Here is a 20,225-nt window from a genome sequence, read left to right as displayed (position 1 = left end):
ATGCAAAGTGTCAGATATGTCACACTCCTCCTTACGGTTGATAAGACACAATTCTCTAGAACTCTCTATTCTGTATTATCTGCGGCTCCACTCAGCCTTCGAACCATCATAGATTCCTGATTTCTACAGTCCTTGCATCTGTGCTAACTGAAACTCTAGCCTACTACTTGTACTAAGAGGGTCATACAATCATTGAATATTATTCTTCAACTCTGGGTAGCACGAAATTATCTCCATTCAGAGGTAATTCTTTGTACTCAAACTCCTAAGAAACACAAAGATGAAGTGTCATTGGTTCTGAATAAGCAATCATCCTTCAGTGACTTGGAGAAATAAAGTATTGTGAATCACACAAAAGAGATAAGGATGTGAGGGGGCCTGAAAGATAAAGACAGAGGGAGAAAAAAAGACAGAGATAGAAAGAGAAAGGGGAAGACCACCCTAAAATACTACTTCAGCAAGCAGCCATGCTAAAAAGAAAGGCTCAATTAGGTTTGTTTCTCTATTCCTTGTCACAGCCTCTTCACTCCCTGTATCTGGCTCTCCAGAACAAAAGCCCTCTGCTCCCCTCAGACGCGAGGAGTCTTAATAGCATCTTTCTTAATAACTGAAGAAGACTGACTCATGGTGGGGAGAGATGTGTGATTACGGTAATATGCACATCTCAGACTTCCTCTCTCTTCTAGGCATCGCATTGTAAACTTGCAGGCTATGTTGATAGTCATTGCATACATCTACGGCTTGTTTAACTACATGCTCTTATGGTTCTTCCCATTGGCACTTATTTGTTTTTTTCACAATGTATGCTCATGTTTTGGCTACCCGCAATGTTTGGGGCTATCTCGTTGTTATGATCAGTGACCTATGCCCTTTTGTAAAGCTCTCTCTTGGAAGTCGCTTTGGATAAAAGAGTCTGCTAAATGAATACATGTAAATGTAAATGTAAGGCTGCTTCTGAATCTTAGTTCAGCTCACACCCAGTAATGGTGTGTGTCTGGTGTGTGTGTGTGTGTTTGCATGAGAGTAGTTGGGTTTTCATGAACTTCCTGGGGTGGTGCCAGTCAGCCATCTTCTAAACTGTAGGGCTATCTCTGCCTGGCAGTGACACCTGGCACCAGAAAGACACAGATCTGCAGAGAGGCCCTGCCAGAGAGAGACCATGGCAGGGGCCAAACATGACAAAACTCACTCAGTTTAACTGTCCTGTGTATTCACAGCATATACCTATCTAACTCTCTCTCTCTCTCTCTCTCTCTCTCGCTCTCTCTCTCTCTCTCTCTCCCTCTCACTCGCACACACATTAGCAGAAGGTCTGAGAGAATATTTGGCTTGGGTTATTTTAGTGTTGTTAAAGCTGATAGCATTTTCTTTCACCTACAAGCTACAATCAGTTACCCACTTGAGAAAGATGGCTGCTCACAGTACAGAAACAACTCTTATTTAATTTCAATGAACTAAAACAAGTACAGAAATCCACTTGTAAATCTTGTCCGTAAATTCTGTCTCCTTTCTGGTTTCAGTCAGTGTCTTGTTTGCTCCACACAGTTAATTAGTGCCCAGAGTGGCATCAGCAAATTCCCCATCAGAAAAACATCAGCAGGTTCTCCAGTTGCCCTGGGTCCACCAAGACGCGCAGATGGGAAATCCAGGTTATTCATTGGATTTGTGTCTGGAGGAGCAATGGTCCAGTCCAGTAATTATCCCCTTCCTTCTCCCAAGCTGTTCTGGAGCCAAGCCAACCAAGGGGCAAGTGACAGGGGGAACTAATTATAGTGAATAAGGCGGACGCAGATCCTCTCAGCATGGTCATTAGGGCCCTGGGGCAGTTAGGAGAACACACCTGACTCCCATCCTAGGTACTTGGGATTTAGCTGCTGTCAGTGCATTGGTGGCGCTGTGGGGTAGGTTCAAATGACAAATGACAAATGTCTTTTTATTGTGCTGTTTGCAGCTTCTCCCTGCCCTTTGGTAAAAGTTTGTCTTGACGTGGATGTGTTCCTGGTTGAATAAAAACTAGATGCCGGGAGAGATTGAAGACCTGCAGAATTTTGGCCCGGAATCCCAGCCAGGCCATGACTGACGTGGGGATGAAAGGTTAACATTATTCGGCTGCTCAATACACTCCCTTAATGTCATCTGAGTTTGAGAGAGTTATCTCTAGAAGCTATCAGACATCCAGGCCTCTGATCTGAACCAAAGAGCAGACAGTTGGCTGACATTCTGTGACATTTTGATCTCTGAAAACATGCAGTCAGCCTAATACATGTCACATAAACACCCTTTAGACTATAGAAGGACCGTGTGCACACACACACACACACACACATAATGAACACACACACACACATAATGCACACACAGCGGCTGATTCTCTGAGCTGTTTTCTCAGCTTGATATCCCCTAATGGTATTTTCAACACACATTATTGTGGACATTCCTAAGCCTCCAACATGTCTGGATGTCACACTGGGGGAGGAGGCAGTGAATGGGCTCCTGACCCACAGCAAACAAGACCCTGTCTGATGGGTTAGGAAAAATAGCTGAAATCACACAATGTGTATTTGGAAAAGGAGCTAAAATTCAAGAATGTGTATTTGTTGAAGGCACTAAGCTTCTAGAATGTATGTTTGTAGACAGGGATTAGATGTCTATGTCAAAGGCTAAACACAACACAAACAGGATTCACATGGTTAGCTTGTCAGTGGTAGTGGCAGAAGGGTGGAAACAAGAAAGAAAACTTGAACATGTAAAACCAAAAAAAGTTTCCTCTACACAGTAGTTTGAATCTGGGCCCTTAATCCACAGACATAGATTAGAGAAAGAGAGCAAAAGAGACAAAGACAGAGAAATGATGGTGGTGGACTAGACCAAGTTACTGTATCAAACATATCTGAGTGCAGAGTCTTGGTCCTTTAACGCAGGCTAATGAAGTGTATCCAAACAGATGAAGTGAAGCGTACTCTTAATAAACCAGCGGAACCAACAATCTCTAATCTCTCTGATCCATCTCGGATTACTGCTGCTGATGAAACGCTGATCAACCAGAGAGAGGATAGTGACCTTCAGTGTGTTTACCTGCTTTGTAGATATAGATCTATTGTGTTATCACCAGCTGAAATCAATTTCCTGGTTTGTTTTGGAATCTTTCACAGTGTGACTTCACTGTGCTGTACCAACATTTAAACTGAGATTATTCCAACATCCCTACCCTTCTCTATAATGATCTGATCATTATTGTTGGTTCTGAGAATGTGCTGCTAGGATTCTAGTTACAAGCGAGATGGAACATTTTGAAAGATTAAAACATTCAGAGAAAAATAAAAATCTATATTTTAAACATCAATGAATTCATATCTCCACATATTCATCAGAACAGGCAAGATGTAGGTTTTTAATTGGCATGGAAAATCAAATTCTTAACCCACTTGAAGCCATGAATCGTAAAATATTTTTCCACTTCTCCTGCAAACTACCTTTCAGAAATCCTGCTGGGGGAAAAAAAGATTTTATGGATTAAATAAAAATGAACTGCATTTGAAGCGTGAAACTTAAATACGTATGAGCACAGGAAGGAGTGCAGAGTAAACAGTTTTAAACAGAAACCAAGACGCGGCCATGCTCTGCTGCTCACTGCTCACTGCTAATTACCACCAACAAGGGGTGAACTTGCTACCTCTGAACCTGACCCTAGTCTGCTGGGGAACGCTTTCCCTGTGTGTGTGCTTGTGCGCCTCTATGTGTGTGTGTGTGTGTGTGTGTGTGTGTGAGAACCAGGTCTGTGAGGGAACCGTTTTTCCCTCCTGTGTGTGCGTATGTGCATGCATGAAAGTCACTGAAGCAGAACCCATACATATTGTGAAGTACATACTGGCCCTTTGAGACTGAGGTAATGATGGGAACAATGAATGGGACTGTCCAAGAAGCGTCTGCAGTTGAGTATGAGATTAAAATACAGTATAGATATAAGTATAGCGCTGCAGTAAACTTTACTTTTAACTGAGCAATGTTGCTTTAGAAATATCCCATCACTGGATGGAACCAACTTTTATGACTTGATCTTCTGGTATCCAGAGTCCAGATTTTCAGAGGCTAGTCCTGATATTTTACATAACATATTTTCTGATATTTTCTCTAACATTCTAGAGAACAGATCTGTCGTCACATATTTCCAGCTGCCATAAAGATGATTGAAATGTCACTGTGTAGCCTAGGTTGTCAATATAAAGGATTTTCAAAAGGCAACATGTCTCTTCTCCTCATGAGCTAAAAATAGAAAATTCCTTTTACACGTCTTGAGGGACGTCATTCATGTCACAGAGAGCAGCAGTGATCCATCCTGTCACCCCCACCACAGCCTCTCCAGTGGGGGCTCCCAGGGGGTGCACACAATGGGACTGGCTGGATGACTAACCGCCTTCAAAGAGAGAAGAAGAAAATGGAGGGAAGAAAGAAGGAACAGAGAGAGGAAGAAAGAGAGGGAGAAAGACAGAGAGAGAGATGAATGAACAAACAGAGTTCTCATCAATCTTGATTTTTTAAACTGAGTGCCCTTACACAAGTAATTGATCTGATGTTAATCAAAGAAACAGGTTGGGCCTGATGTGGGAAAAGACAGATCGACATTTTAGCAGTTGGAGGAAGGGACAGGACCAGCAGAATGCCACAGAGATGTACTGTGTGCGCGTATCTGTACGTGTGTACAGTTTGGATGTGTGTGTGTGAGAGAGAGAGTGTATTTTGTGGGCCGCAGTGCTCTCTCAGTCCCCACTGGGACATTAGTCGAATTGTTGAGTGACAGATGGGGAGCAGGCTGCTATTCTACTGTACAACCTGTATGCTGCTGGATCTGGTTTGTGTTCTCACTCCTCTCTGTGGTGGAAATTTGGAATACAGTTATAATGTGTGTGTTTTATATATGAGGAATGTGTTTTAATGGAAGTCTAAAGTTGGTTAAGAAGCTTGATACAACTCATTTGGTAGAGATGCCACCTGTAGTTTTATAACACCTAACTAGGAGACGTGAAGTCTAGGGACGGGAAGTCTGGGTGACCTGGGAGAGTTCTTGTCACCTGGGGAGGAAGAGACAGCTGGGAACTGATCAAGCTGCTCTGGCCCTTCCTGTTGCATGGGTGGTGTTAATTAAATACTTGTTTGAAGTTGCCCACACAAAGGACAGTTGACCATTTGACTGATCAACTTCTGTGGCTTTACTATCTACTGGTTTGGGGAGAGATGCCACATCAAAGAACTGTGGGACACTTGGTATGGAGTCAAACTGTCACTGAGCAGTACTGACCAATCACAGAGACCGCCATATTGATGGATTGACCATCAGAAGAACCATTTGTTCTAAGCTTATATAAGGCAGGGTTTTAGGGTTGTTCTTCATCACTCTTGCGAACGACCTGTGGCTAGCACCTCCTTCGTTATGACTGATCACAAAGTACTTTGTTAATTCTTAATTTGTACAAGCAAAATAAATTTATTGAAACCGCCATCTCTTGACTATTCAAATCTACACAGTGCCACTAGAATTTTTCCATTACACTCTCCTCTCCCTAACCTCTCCTATCGCCTCCTCTCCCTCTCCTCTCCTCTCCCTCTACTCTCCTCTCCCTCTCCTCTCGCCTCCTCTCCTCTTGCCTCCTCTCCCTCTCCTCTCGCCTCCTCTCCTCTTGCCTCCTCTCCCTCTCCTCTCGCCTCCTCTTCTCTTGCCTCCTCTTCCTCTCCTCTCCTCTCCTGTCCTCTCCTCTCCTCTCCCTCTACTCTCCTCTCCCTCTCCTCTCGCCTCCCCTCCCTCTCCTCCCCTCTCCCTCTCCTCTCGCCTCCTCTCCTCTTGCCTCCTCTCCTCGCCCTCTCCTCTCCTCTCCCTCTCCTCTCGCCTCCTCTCCTCTTGCCTCCTCTCCCTCTCCTCTCGCCTCCTCTCCTCTCGCCTCCTCTCCCTCTCCTCTCGCCTCCTCTCCTCTTGCCTCCTCTCCTCGCCCTCTACTCTCCTCTCCCTCTCCTCTCGCCTCCTCTCCTCTTGCCTCCTCTCCCTCTCCTCTCGCCTCCTCTCCTCTTGCCTCCTCTCCCTCTCCTCTCGCCTCCTCTCCTCTTGCCTCCTCTCCCTCTCCTCTCGCCTCCTCTCCTCTTGCCTCCTCTCCCTCTCCTCTCGCCTCCTCTCCTCTTGCCTCTTCTCCTTCTCCTCTCGCCTCAGACCGAATCCAGCGGAGGGCTCAGGGTACAAAGCCCTAGAGAGCGTCTGTTGTTCACAGCCCTCACAGTTCCCACGAGCTTCAGCAAGTCACCGCCCACCCGGTCAAGCTCCCTGGCCCCGGTGCATGCTGGGAGGGATGGCGATGATTTGTCTGTCCTATCTAAGGGATTTGACCCGACGGAGAAGTGTTTGGGCTGTGTTCCTGACAGGCTGTCTCTCGGAGTAATGAGCAGAACGTATGTTTGTTTAAGAGAAGCCTGTGAATGTATGGAGTCATCCATTACACACATATACATATCACACGCATGCACACGCACACACACACACACACGCATGTCCTCTCCCCCATACTCCCGGGTTAACAACCCAGAGCTCAGAAGTGCGCTCACACAGAGGACCGACATGATCACACCGAGTCAGTAAGAACAGATCCCAACAGATGTGGCAGATAACACCCTCTGTTCTGTCTCTTTAGAAACATCTGTTTCATCCTGTTCCACAACCCGGCGTTCTGCGGCTCAGTCACAGCCAGTCCTGCCAGAGAAGTCAACATGGTGTTGACGCCTCGTGGACCGTGATTTAGTGTTCAGTATGGTTGAGACGTGTTAGAACTGAAATCTTCCGATGAGGGTGACTTCTGTACTGTACGAGAGCCTCAACGTCAGTCTTCTGAATGTTCCTTTTGGTCAAACAGCAAACGCTTTGCTTGTGGGAAACAACTGGACTTGATCCCCCTCGGGTACAAGCATGCGATGGAAGTTGACGTCGGGTTTGATAGAGCGTAACCTGTGAAAGTTGGGGTGACTGCGATTCATGAACGGTATTCAACGCTTTTTTTTCACACAGCACTACCGTCTGACGAAGAACATTCCCCAACAGAAGCTTAACTCAAGGGCTACCACTTAACACTGAGCTGCATGTAAACATTGGAAACTGTGAGAACGCTCTCCTCACATGTTGGACAGGCTGACACAAACACTCTTTGTGTGTGTGTATCAGTGTTTACGGGCAGTAAATGTGTGTGCTCACTGGTGTATGTGTGTGTGCGTACGTGTGTTTGCTTATGCGCACGTGCATACATGTGGGTGTGTTTGCGTGCGCGTGTAAACGCGTGCCTACATGTGAGTTGGCGTGCACGTCTGTGTGTGCGAGCCCCCAGGCTCCAGGCTGCTTGTGCATGCTGCCACAGCCTCCAGAGAGGCGTGAGTGGGAACGCCTCTTAAATTTACATTTACATTTAGTTATTTAGCAGACGCTCTTATCCAGAGCGACTTACAGTAAGTACAGGGACATTCCCCCGAGGCAAGTAGGGTGAAGTGCCTTGCCCAAGGACACAACGTCAGTTGGCTTGACCAGGAATCGAACTGGCAACCTTCGGATTACTAGCCTGATTCCCTCACCGCTCAGCCACCTGACTCCCTGGTAAATATGGCTGCTTCTGCCTTGCTGTGCTGACAGCCATGTTCACCTCCTTCCCTGGTAGCCACAGCTCACGGAGCATCAGCTAGGGGTCAGACAGAAAGAATGAGGGTGAATGAGGGGAAGTGTGTGTGTGTGTGTGCACAGGCAGGTGTCCCTTCTCTCTTGTAGCACCAATGGTGGTCCAGCTGTGTACAAAACAGATTCAGAGGTCCAGCGGGTCAAGGTCTAAAATCGGTCTCCCTCCTCCTCTTCCACCGCTCCTCCTCCATCCTCCTCCCCCTTGTTACCCTTCCTCCTCCCCACTGCCTCAGAGAGAGAGAGAGAGAGAGAGGGGGGGGGAGGTTCCTGCAAAGTTGCTTCTAGTTATAAGCCTTTAAATAGCAGATGATATGCAACATGATTTCCTGAGGAGAACACATCTCTGGCTAAGTACAGTTAATGACAACATGATACAGCTGTTTCCCCCTTGGTGCATTTCACTTCCTGTTCTGGTTGTGTTCCACAGCAGGGTGTCTTCCATTCTCCCTCCCTCCTCCCCTCCCCCTCTTTTCCACTCTTTCCCCCTGTCTCTACCTCCCTCAGACGAGACCGGGCGGGTGGTGTCCTTCAGGTCATCCTCACCATGAGAATTGGATCATAAGACAACAAGCCCCACTCAGCTGGGTTCCAAGCTGCCAAAGCAAGGCCAAGATGTGACAATCAGACCTTTCTATTGAGTCATGCACGCCACACACACACACACACACACACACATCCCCTACTCAACAATACCAGTTGATACCCAAGCTCTGGCAGGTTAGCTCATGACTCCGACAGAGGTCTGGGTGAAAGACTGACCCAGTTAACGGAATTTTGCAGATCGTCCCTATGACGACGAGATCAGCTCTTCATAGATCAAAGAGAATTGTGGAAGGATGAGTTTTGAGAGAGGCGGAGTGAAGGAGCCTTTCAGGCACGAGCTTGGAGAGGAACATTACTGCGATCTCCTCCTTCAGAGACACACCACTAGCGGTTAAAAGTAGATTTAACCAGATGACAGGAACATGACTCGCACTGTCACCATAGCTGGTTGCTCTATGAATATCTCTCTGTCAGTCTCTCTCTCTCTCTCTCTCTGCCTGTCTGTCTGTCTTTCGCTGCTTCATTTTCTCTCATTCTCCCTGCATGTCTCTCACTCTCTCTACCTCCCCTCTCTCCGGATAGAGAGTCCTGCATGTTATCAAGTCACTCTATCTCTTGGGAAACAGGAAGTTTCCAGCTGGGATTCCCATGGAAACATATCGCTGTGTGATAAGGGTCAGAGTTTGTTGCAAATATGCATACATTTGTGCGTGGGTGAGGAGGGAGAGAGAGGGAAAGAGAGAGGCAGACTAATCATTTCTGATCGAGTTTTGGATGACATGCTGGCTCCCCTCCCTAACAGTCACTGAGAAATGAAAGACATGATCGTGTTCTCTCGAAAACGTTCCAGAAAGGCATCTGCGGGCACTGTTTAAAAAGAAGCACTTTGATATATCACAGCCTCTGAGCCAAACAAATGACAGCAATTTCCTGCCCTTAGAGTAGTTACCATATCAGAGCGAGAACTGTGTGCATGTGTGTGTGTATGTAACTGCTCAGAATGTGTCTGTGTGTTTTCTGTTTGGAAAGTCTCTGTGTGTGTGTTGAAAAACAAGGTTGTTTTTAATTGCATTTTTCTGTACAGGAAGGCCGCGAGGTTGGTTGGGAGGGTGGGGTAGATGGAGTGAGGATGAGAGAAGCATGGGTTAGGAGAGGGAAGGAAGGGGGGTTAGGAGAGGGAAGGAAGGGGGGTTAGGAGAGGGGGGTACGAAGGGGGTAGGTTCAGCTCACTCGTTCCTTGACATAATCAGATTGATGAGATCAAGCAGTGTTTTACTGTGTATACAGTGTATTTAACTAAAACACCCCAGAGAAAGAAGGTGTGTGTGTTTTGTCCACCTAGAGCTTGAACCTCTATTCTAACCCTGATGATTACAAGGACTAATTAGATGTAATAAGTACACTTTTTTAGAAGCGAGACACGTCGACTTCACGGTCTCGGGGAGTGACCTGCCATCTGCCAACTCTGGAATCTTGGTATTTGGTTCACGGTCACATTAACCGAAGGGTCAGTCAATCAGGTTCCACCACAGTGATGACTCATCGCCCTGCCTACCTGTCTTTTACTGGTGGAGGGAATGAAATTCTGTGTGCTTTTGTATAATATAATTAAAGATCTCCATGCCCGGCTGCTCCCCTGCATGACACACGCACACACATTCAGTTTAGTAAAATATGCACGTGTGTTTGTGTCTCTGGGTGTATGTAGTATGTATAGAAACATATATTGTCTATCTATACTTATTTGTTTGTGTACATATTTTTATAATATTTAGATTTATTTATACTATTGTTATGTTCAATGTAAAGAAAACTAAGTTATCCCACAAAGATGGGAGGTGGATTGCAGGCAAAGATATTCTCTGTGACCCCCAACATTGGAAACCTGCAGTGTTGCATGTGGGAAGCTGCTTGACATTGTATGCTGTATTTTGCTGCGTGTGAGTGTGTGTGTGCATGTGTTTGTGTGCAGTCAAACCAGCCTGATGTAAGGGGACAGTAATGAGCGAGGTTGACCCTCGCTGGACTGGCCTCCTACTGGGATCATAAAGACAGTGGTTGTGTGCACAGATTTCAGTATTGTGTCTGTGGTAGCCGTATGCATCCTGTACCAGACCTTGGAGACTAGCGCATCACTGGACATGGACCCTACTGTATGTACCCTGTACCCTGTACCTTATTTTATGACATTTAATATCCCTAATACATTCTTCATACAAGACCTCCCTCAGCATCACAGAACTGTGTGTCTGTGACTCTGATGACTGATCGCTGCTCATCTCTAGCTTCAGTAATATAATATTTTTCCTTTGTTCTAAAAAACCTTCCTTAGCAAAATATTCATTGCCAACTTCTCAGCCAAAATGCTAAGATTCAACAATTCAATTTTGTGCTGATTCAGGTCATTGGGGATGAGGAAGGACAGAATAATGATGTTAAATCTGAGAATTCATCTGAGCTCTTTCTCCTCCCGGGGATAGTTTGGCTGCTGACGTTCTGTAATCATCATGATGTATGGGATTGTCTACAACTGAGATGTCAGCTGATTGGATGAAATCCCTACATTTAGATGTGGTCGAAGGTGTTCCCTGTTTCTGATGTTGCAGCTGGTAATGGATAGAGATTGTTTTATATTGGTTATTCATATTAAGTGCTATGTAGAGCTTTGATACTTGTCATCAGAACCAGGCAAATGACAGCAGTGAAGGATGGAGGGGTGGAAGGCTACAGGGGACAAAAACGTAATGGGTTTCTTAAATGTTTGCTTTGGATGGAGAAATGGAATGGTGTATGGGAAGGATGAGATGGAGGCGAGAGAGAGTGAGACAGGAAAAAAAGAAAAAAGGGCTGGAGAGAGCGATTTAAAGGGAAAGCAAGAGAAAGAGATTCCGTCGGGGCAGGGAGAGAAGGAGAAGAAGAAAAAGAGAGGGAAAGATAGAGAGAAAAGGAGGGTTGATGATGAGCTATGATTTAGGACATCTCTCTGAGAGCCTTTTGGAACTATTCATCTCATAGACACCTCATAAAATTTCCCAACACAAGTCACATTATTCAAACATTACCCCACAGACACGCTGAGTTATGTCTGCTGATGTGACGGCCTGGTGCTTTCCTGCTTGGAGGCAGACCGCAGTAAGATGAATCACGCTCCAGTAGTTACTTTATCCCTGAATCTGGCCCAAATATAGGACACAAACTCACTGGGGTTTGAACCCAGAGTTCCTTTTGAGCGAGCCACAGGGAGAAGTACCTACTGAACCAGCAAACATAGAGGACCTTCTTGAAGACCAAGAAGGTCAGTCAAAGTCACTAGACTTACGGGATCATTTTGGTATCACTTTATATCAAGGTTACGTTAACTACAATGTAAATACATAGCAATACATAAATAAAAACATGTGCGGTACACTACATATGAATGGTGCATTGTAATTAAATGGAATTAAGTGTTAGAAGTGTGAGTTAGGGGTTAAAGGGGAAGTGGATGTTTTAAAGGGGCAGTTGAAGGTTGTGTTGAAACAATATCAATATTAACACCCACTTACCCCAACATCCTAAGTTCCTGTATTCCTACAATGTTGTTGCTGACTTACCATACGAATTGTAATTTCGTTACATGTTAGTTAACGCAACCTTATGTATGTTATCTTATTGCTTCCACTTTAGCTAACAGATGTATTCAAATATTTTTCAAATATATTTTTGCAGCATGACCACACAACTGTTACATTACTGACTCCCAGGGGTCCCCCTTCAGTCGGATTTCCATAGCAACGACTTCTGGGTTCTGACACGCTAACAAAGCACCCGGTCTCCTGCTGTGTGGGCCTGTTATTACACACACACACACTGGCGCAGGCACACACACACACACACATACACACACACACACAGCATACTTGGTTGGTCACTTTTTCTCAAATCTGTGATCATAATTCAATCTGACCTCTATGAAAGCGATGTCAACAACCACAGAATAACTTTCTCCTTTCTCTAATCCTTTCAAGTGACTATAAGAAGGATTCAATTTTTTAGACGCACTCAAACAGTAAAATCAGCAAAGTGACTTCAAGTGAAGTCATGAGACGTAGCTTTTCACTTTTTTATTTCTTCCATGTTGCTGATACTGACTTTAAGATAAAGCCTTTATCCTTTATCCTTTATCTATTTATTGAAGTTTCCGGCAGTGATAAGGTAGGACCAAATTCACCTGGAATTCAGATTGCGTGAGGGATTGTATGAAAGGAGTCACTGTGCTGAGTTCAGTAACACCATGATCGTAATCAAGGCCAAGGTCTCTGTTCCCATGCAAAGTGAAGCAGGTCAGTGCAGATGAAAGGTGTAGAAGTGTTGGTCCAGCCGCCTCAGCAGCCCCGTGGCTAGCAGGGAGAGCAGCTAGAGCAGGCTAGAGAGAGAAAGAAGCTGGATGCTCTCTCAGACGACACTTTAAACACTGAAGTGGTTTGGCTGTGGAAGTGTTTCAAGATTATATATTTTTGGTAGAGGAGGCTTTTGACGCCTGTAGGGGAAGCTTTACATCGGAGCTTATGACTCAGCAAAAGGATTCCAACCGTTTCCAGGAAATCCTCATTGAAAAGATATGATATTCAGAGCATATCTCAGGACAAGGTTAAAGCGTTAAGGCAAATCAAAATGATGAATGGAGTGTTTCTTATGGCCACTATATTTTGACATCACCAGAACACAGAAACTGTCTATGGAGGTTTCTGGGGTCCTGATTAAACTGTCTGTTTTCTTTCTTCAGTGAAATGTGTCACATTTAATGATGGTGGTTCACAAAAAGTACAGGAATTAATAGCGGCCATTGTATATAATTGTGAATGTCAGGATGATGAAACACTCGTCTGAGGAGACTTTTGCGGTGAAGCAAAATCCTTTGGGCACTTTAGATCTGCAGTTTGATTGCTCATTATCTTGCGCTCAACTCTGTCATTTATGCATTCAAAGGAACAACAGTTCTGATGGTCATTTCTCACAGCTGCATTCACGTGGAAGACAGCAACATCTCCACCTAATCGTGTCAGACATACCGATTTGAATTGTGAAGCAGTGACAGAACACAGCTTGGTCGTTGCATCCAAACACGTAGCATCAGAGTGGGGATACAGAGGAACTGTTTGAACGGTGTTCAAAGGCACAACAAGGAGGAGATTAAACTGAGATCTAAGAGGCATTTGATCCCAACTTCAAAACCGTGGGCCAGTTATGCAAACATTATGACAAGGTTCATCATTGTCATCCTCACTTGTTTATATTTCCTGGTGAAAGTACTCTCTTAAAAGGGACAGATGTGTTACACAATGTGTAATAACTTAATAGGCCCCCCAAGAATTTCAGACAAACCCCAAAACACTTAAAAAAACCTTGGAGATTCTAGACAGAACCCCATATTTCTTGGTAGAACTCTTTTCTGCTCTGTGAAGAGCTGTTTGTCATAAACTACTAGAAAATGGTTCTATCTGAAAATCTAGGGGGCTATTATAAGCAAATCAGTGACATAATGTTTTGAATTTAAAAAGGCATTGAATACTTAATACGGAAATTTAAACACCACTGAATTTGTTGGTTTTGAATTCACCTCTTAAAATTTTTAATTTTAATTATTTTAATGTAAAAAAAAAATCGGATCCAAAAATTCAAGGTTCAGAAATTCTGGTTGACAATCAAATGTCTTTTTTGCCATGTTAAACTGTAAAAACACTGCATCTGCTAATCACTCACTGAAGCATTAGTAGAGAAGAACACCAGTCAGATAATCCAGTCAGATCTGCTCTATTGTGTAACTCCAACCTCTGGGGCGTTGAGACATTGTATTGAGTGTTCTCTCAAGGGGCCCATTGTGTTTTGTATACCTAGCTAGGAACCTTGATGTCTCTGGAAATGACTCAACGCTTCTATAGACCAAAGCTTTCATCTCAACCCTCTGTCTCCCTCATTAGGCTTGACTCTTTCTTTTTAGTTTGTAATTGTCGACAAACAGGAATAACACGGCGAGATAATGTATTGAGGGGACTGGTGATTGTATTTTCGTTTCTTAATTTGTCTGACATGAAAGGCTTTGAGAAGGTTAACAGGAGGAGTCTTGAAGAAGAAGGAAAAAATAAAATTGTACTTTAATAATCTTTAGGCTTCTTAGAGACAACAACACAAAGATCAACACAACCCACAGATCCACAGATCATCACATTGCACACTGAAAGTGTGCTACTCTCTACTTGCACTCGCTGTAAATTATATTATTGTTGCTTGCTTTCCTACAGGTACACTCTTGCACTTTTGAGGTTCATGTTGTTTAATTTGCAATTTGTTTAACTACATGCTCTTATGTTTCTTCCCATTGGCACTTATTTGCTTTTCACAATGTATGCTTCATGTTTTGGCTCGTTGTTTATGACCATTGACCTATGCACTTTTTCTAAAGCTCTTTTGGAAGTCGCTTTGGATAAAAGCGTCTGCTAAATGAATAAATGTAAATGTAACATACTCCTTTTGCAGCTAAGCACGGGGCTGTAGCACACAGTCTCTCCATGTTTGAATGAATGACTGAAAACCTTTATTGCCCCGAGGGGAATTTGTTCTACACCAAGAGCTTAAAAACAGAGATACATTCAAAACTGCAGACAGGACAGTATAGCGAACATAACACAATTATTCAAAAGCACAGCGAGACAATAAATGCAAGAAAAAAATAATACAAAGATACAACTGAAGGCAGTTTCTCGCACCGTCCCCTCTCTCTGTCTTTAGAGGGCCATTCACATATCAGGGGACCAACCAACCAACAACAGAAAAACACAATATCACGCGCCGTCATTAAGGTCAGCCATCAAACATGCACATCACCAAGAATTTGATTTGAACTATCAGCAAGGCAATCAGCTGGAGGTTACGACCAACGCACACTCTACATAATCCTGATGGATGCTTCACAATAAAGAAATCTTAATTGACCAATGGCTCTGGTTTGCTGAATATTCACCACAGCATGGTCCTTGCCTCCCAGGCTTTGCAACACAATGCTAATATCATATGATTAATGGCCTGGCTATTCCAAATATGTTTAACAGCAATACATTTCTATGACAGCTATGCGTTCATGTTTCTCTAGCCAGAGCCACAATTTGTCATCCTGCAATAAATGAACACACACAGAGATACACACACACAGATGCGCACACACAGTTAGTATATGCAAACTCACAAGCTTACAGTACAGATACTCACTCACACACACTGCCCGAAAGACACAACCTTTATGTAACCAGGAAAAGACTGATTAAGACATCATCTATTTTTCTAATTCATTACACACAGATAAAAGTACACACATATGCACACAAGCTCTTTCTCTTGCCCTCTCTCTTTCTCAGTCTCTCTCTGTGGCACAGTGACCCCAGGCCTGCTAGTGCTCAGGGGGGGGGGGGCTATCTCCAGGGCCGATTTATGGGGAGTTTGTATGCTCTCCCCGTGCTCACATGGGATTCCTCCACAAAGAACCCAATAAAAAACATGCAGAACAGATCAGTCTCTAGGCCAGGATATGGGTGAGTACTTGGACTTGGTCCAAAGCCGTCACTGATCTGGCTGCCCTTGGAGGAAGGATGACAGGATTTACATTTAGTCATTTAGCAGACGCTCTTATCCAGAGCGACTTACAGTAAGTACAGGGACATTCTCCTCAAGGCAAGTAGGGTGAAGTGCCTTGCCCAAGGACACAACGTCATTTTGCACGGCCGGGAATCGAACCAACAACCTCCTGATTAAAAGCCCGACTCCCTAACCACTTAGCCATCTGACAGGAGGGGACAAATCGATGGTCTCCGGTGGTCGCTTCGGCATGCATGTGTGTGTGTGTGTTCCGCCACTCTCTGCATGCATGTGTGTTTCATGATTGTGGTACTGGAAGTTTCCTCTTGTCCTTCCCTTGATCCGTCTCTGTCTCTTGCTTCACTCTCTCCCTCCTCAATTCCATCTTGACCACATAACTCCTCACAGGAAGTGCTGTAGCATTTTAGCATGTCCATGTTGTTTTTTTCTGATGTTATCATGAAGAGTCATTGTTCAGCCGTTTCCATATTTGAAACTGTAGTTCCTTACATTGTTTTTTTACATCAGCATCTCAGCTTTTGCAACCTCCCTTAGAGAGCTAACCAGGCTGATTTTTCAGACTAGTCATCCAATTCTTGGCTATTCTTAGAACAGGAAAAAGTGTGACTCTCCATTTTGTTTTAAAATACACGTATAAACAGAAACAACTTTTCAACAATTTCTGGTTCTGATTAAATGATTTTACACTGAATGAATTTGAACTGAAATTAATTCAGCAATTCATTCTCAATGAGCAAATTACTAATGAATTGCTTTCTCCTAAACATTTTAACATGGTCCCTTTTCATTCATAAGTGATGAACCCTAAGCTACTCTTCAAGGCCTTAGTGGTTATGAGATACCGGTACCATCCCTCATTCAGAAAGGCAGTTACTGAAAGTTCACGACTAGATGGATGTTATGAGTTTTGTAAATCCAGTTCAGAGCGAGCCTACTCCAGTGTCGTTGCAGAATCCAGTTACAGTGCATGATGCCAGACAAGACATTTACAAAGCATCGACCCATCTAAAAGATATGGCTGTGTTGTCTAGGTAGTCTAGGTGATTTATGCACATGGTTATTAAGACAAGCTGGTAAACACACAACAGTAATTACTTATTGACTTATTGCAGAGTATGTTGCAGGAAAACATCTATAAAACTCCACATCAGAGTAGCAGGGAAAATTCAATGAGAGTGATAAATTGGTCTTTGTCTATTGTGGACCTGCCACCATTTACATGGGGCGACAGATGATTGGAATTTTTTTGCAGAGCAACATTTGGTTCTAGAACCTTTGAGGTGTTCCAGAAGCTGCCTTTAAACAACACCATGGAGAGGCTTTCTGGTAAGAGAACCCAGATCCATGGATCCATTCATCCATCCATGTCTGTCTATCTGTCTATCCTTCGGTCCATCCTTCTGTCCATCCATCCAGCTATTCCTTCCTTTATGTTCCCACATTTATACAAAGAGATCATCACCCAGCATTTTGATCTGCATTCCTCTTTGCCCCCAATCCTATCTGTACCTAATTTTCCCTGTCTTTCACTGCCTTTCTCCAGTATGAAGAAGCAGGCGCCCTCCTTTATTTATACACAGTCATGTGCAGAAACCAGCGTCCAGCCATAGAAACAACACAATGAAACAGACTTCTGGGTGTTTTGAGCCATCTGGGCGGCTGCCATGAACTTACAATACTCTTTGTTGGCAAAATTGGCAAGAGGCCATGACACCAAGATTGATCCCTTGATAAAATGGAACATACTTTACTGATCAATACAAAGGATTTCTACTCTACTGAATGGACTTTTAGAGGCACAGTACAGACGACTCTCAGACATCTCTTGTAAACGGTGTGCATACTTTATTCAGAGTATATATTTTTATAAATGTCAGCCGGGTAATATTGTTATTGGGCTACATTCAAAAAAGGCACAGTCACCTCCAGAGAGTTTCTGTGGGTCAGCAACCAGTCAACTGTGCACAGAACACAAACTCCAGCATGTATCCACATAACTGTGGCACAACTCATCTCCACGATCAATGTGCTTAACCAGCCGGTACAAATGATCTGTATGCCAAAACAAGGCCCATCAGCCCAGAACACCGGTGGATTATTCAGAATTCAATTACTGGAGACCCGGAACACATGAAGACACTGCTTAATGACTCGCAGAATCCTTTTGTGATGTCGCTGCTTAAATTAATTCAGTAAACGAGATAAACTGAGCGGTTTCTCAGAAAGCGTGGTTCATGGAGAGGTCCTGTGCGATACCGGAACCCTTTTGGTTCTGTCTATGTGTGTGGCCTGGTGTGGCGGCATGCTTACGGTTGCTTTGGTACAGACACTGGTTCTTCTGGTGCAGGGTTGCACAGTGATGTCTCTCCTGCAAGGAGCGAGACAGGAATGAAGTCTTGTGAAACATTCCACTGCACATTACCCAGCCCATTGGAAATCAGTGGGAAGGACAGTCTGTCCAAAACTTCTGAGGGAATCAGCCATCTCAAAATCAACAACCAAAAGAAGAAAAGGAGAGTGCTTAGGGGATAATCACAGATCAGATGTTTCAATACCAGCCAGAAAGCCCCTGAGGAGCATCCATCAAGTGAACTCTAAAGTAGGATGGACAGTGAGTAGCAACAGGAATACTAGGTTGCCACAGGGGACAAGTACACTGAAGGGTATCTTGAGGACAAAACGGTATCTTGTCTCCAAGCTGATGGCCTAAAACACAAAATTGGGTTAAGTACATCTTGTTATTAATACTGTCAACAATATTTATGAAGAGGCAGAGCCAAACAAACTGATTGCCAATTAGGGGCGCTGCTGATTGCCATGGGTGTCGATGCTAGCGGAGTCTGAATGAGATTACACTGCAGTGGAGCTAAGATGAGGTAGACAGCATCTCAATTGCTAGATGTTAATTACCCTCCAATGTATTCACTAGTGACTGAGAATGATTAAGTGAAGGGAAAAGCACTGTGTCACTGGACTGACACAGTGCTGAAAAGGAGAGTGTAGAAATGGATATATTCTATCAGCATGTTGGGAAGTTACATGGTGGTGATGAAGGAGATACAATCTATATTATACTGTATATTGGACTGCACCATCTCTTGACACTCACAATGTTGTTTGTTTTGCTTTTGATTTTACCCTTAGATAGGTTTGCGGAACCATCTGAAGCATAATAAAAACTAAAAACAATAGTTCAAGAAATTAAGATACAATTAGGAAACAATTACGGGTGTGATTTAGCTAGATCAGGCCTCTGTGGATATGTTCAGGTACAAGTTGTTGTTGACAGTTCAGTTACAAGCTGCTGTGGGAGGACTCAGGAAGTGACCTTGAAACCTCTTTCAGCAGAAGTGTCATGTCCAATCTTCCTGTCAATCACCACCACAGGAGGTTATTATCACAGCTCATTAACGGAATCTAATTCTGAACTCATCTCTGGTCTCTCTCCCTGTTTGCTGGGGGAGGAGCATCCACCAGAGTCCTGGCCCTGTGTTTCGCTCGGCATGCGGCCTTATCATCTCTGGTGTTAACGGAGATGTCTTTGAATTTGTCACAGGGAATTAGTGGACACTGTTTTTTTTGTGAACCCATTTTTTGTGAAAATCCGCCTGCCACTTTTTGTTATTCATATTCAAGACTTGCTTTCTCTGTATCTGTGGCAGTCGGCCTATGCGCAGCAGTCCTAGAGTGGATGTGCTCCGATTCACAACAACTTCCACTGGGGACATGAGATTCTGACGTTGGGCTGCAAAACTCTCCTAGTTTTGTCAGGAGATTGCTGCAGTGAGGATTGGTTTCAATTCAACATAAGCCTTGAGTAGTGAATCAGACATGATTGTGAGGAGAGGATTTCTGTGACAACGCATTCAGCCCGTCTGTTTATACAGCTCCAGTAAGCCTCCTGCTTTAAGTCAGTAAATAAATCTAACAACCTTCAACTACAATCCCATATCCACTTACTATACTATCTCATCCATCTCTTTAATATCTTATGGCACACCTGAATGTGGACCACTGTCCATATTTATGAAATCTGCATGACTTTGATGGCCAATCTGCTTTCCATACTACCTCATGTTCATGACGAAATTAAGCTCTCTCCTCTACCCCTCAGACAATATCAATAAAGAGCTGATGAAACAAGTGTCCATTAAAAGGTGTCTGTCTGTCGTCTGAGGCGGTGCGCTGAGGATAATGCTGTTAGATGAGAAATATTATCCGATTTAAGGGACACTTTAACTCACCAGAGGTTGCAGTAGCTTACTAGTAAATGACATTGTAAAGAAACTACTCAAGCTTTTGTATACCTTCTTGGTCACCATATTTGTTTCTGCTTCTGGATTTACAAGTGATTAAC

The sequence above is a fragment of the Osmerus mordax genome, chromosome 15, assembly GCF_038355195.1.
Source record: "Osmerus mordax isolate fOsmMor3 chromosome 15, fOsmMor3.pri, whole genome shotgun sequence".
NCBI classification, from domain to species: domain Eukaryota; kingdom Metazoa; phylum Chordata; class Actinopteri; order Osmeriformes; family Osmeridae; genus Osmerus; species Osmerus mordax.
The sequence above is the reverse complement of the archived record's forward strand: the minus strand, read 5'-3'. Positions refer to the sequence as shown.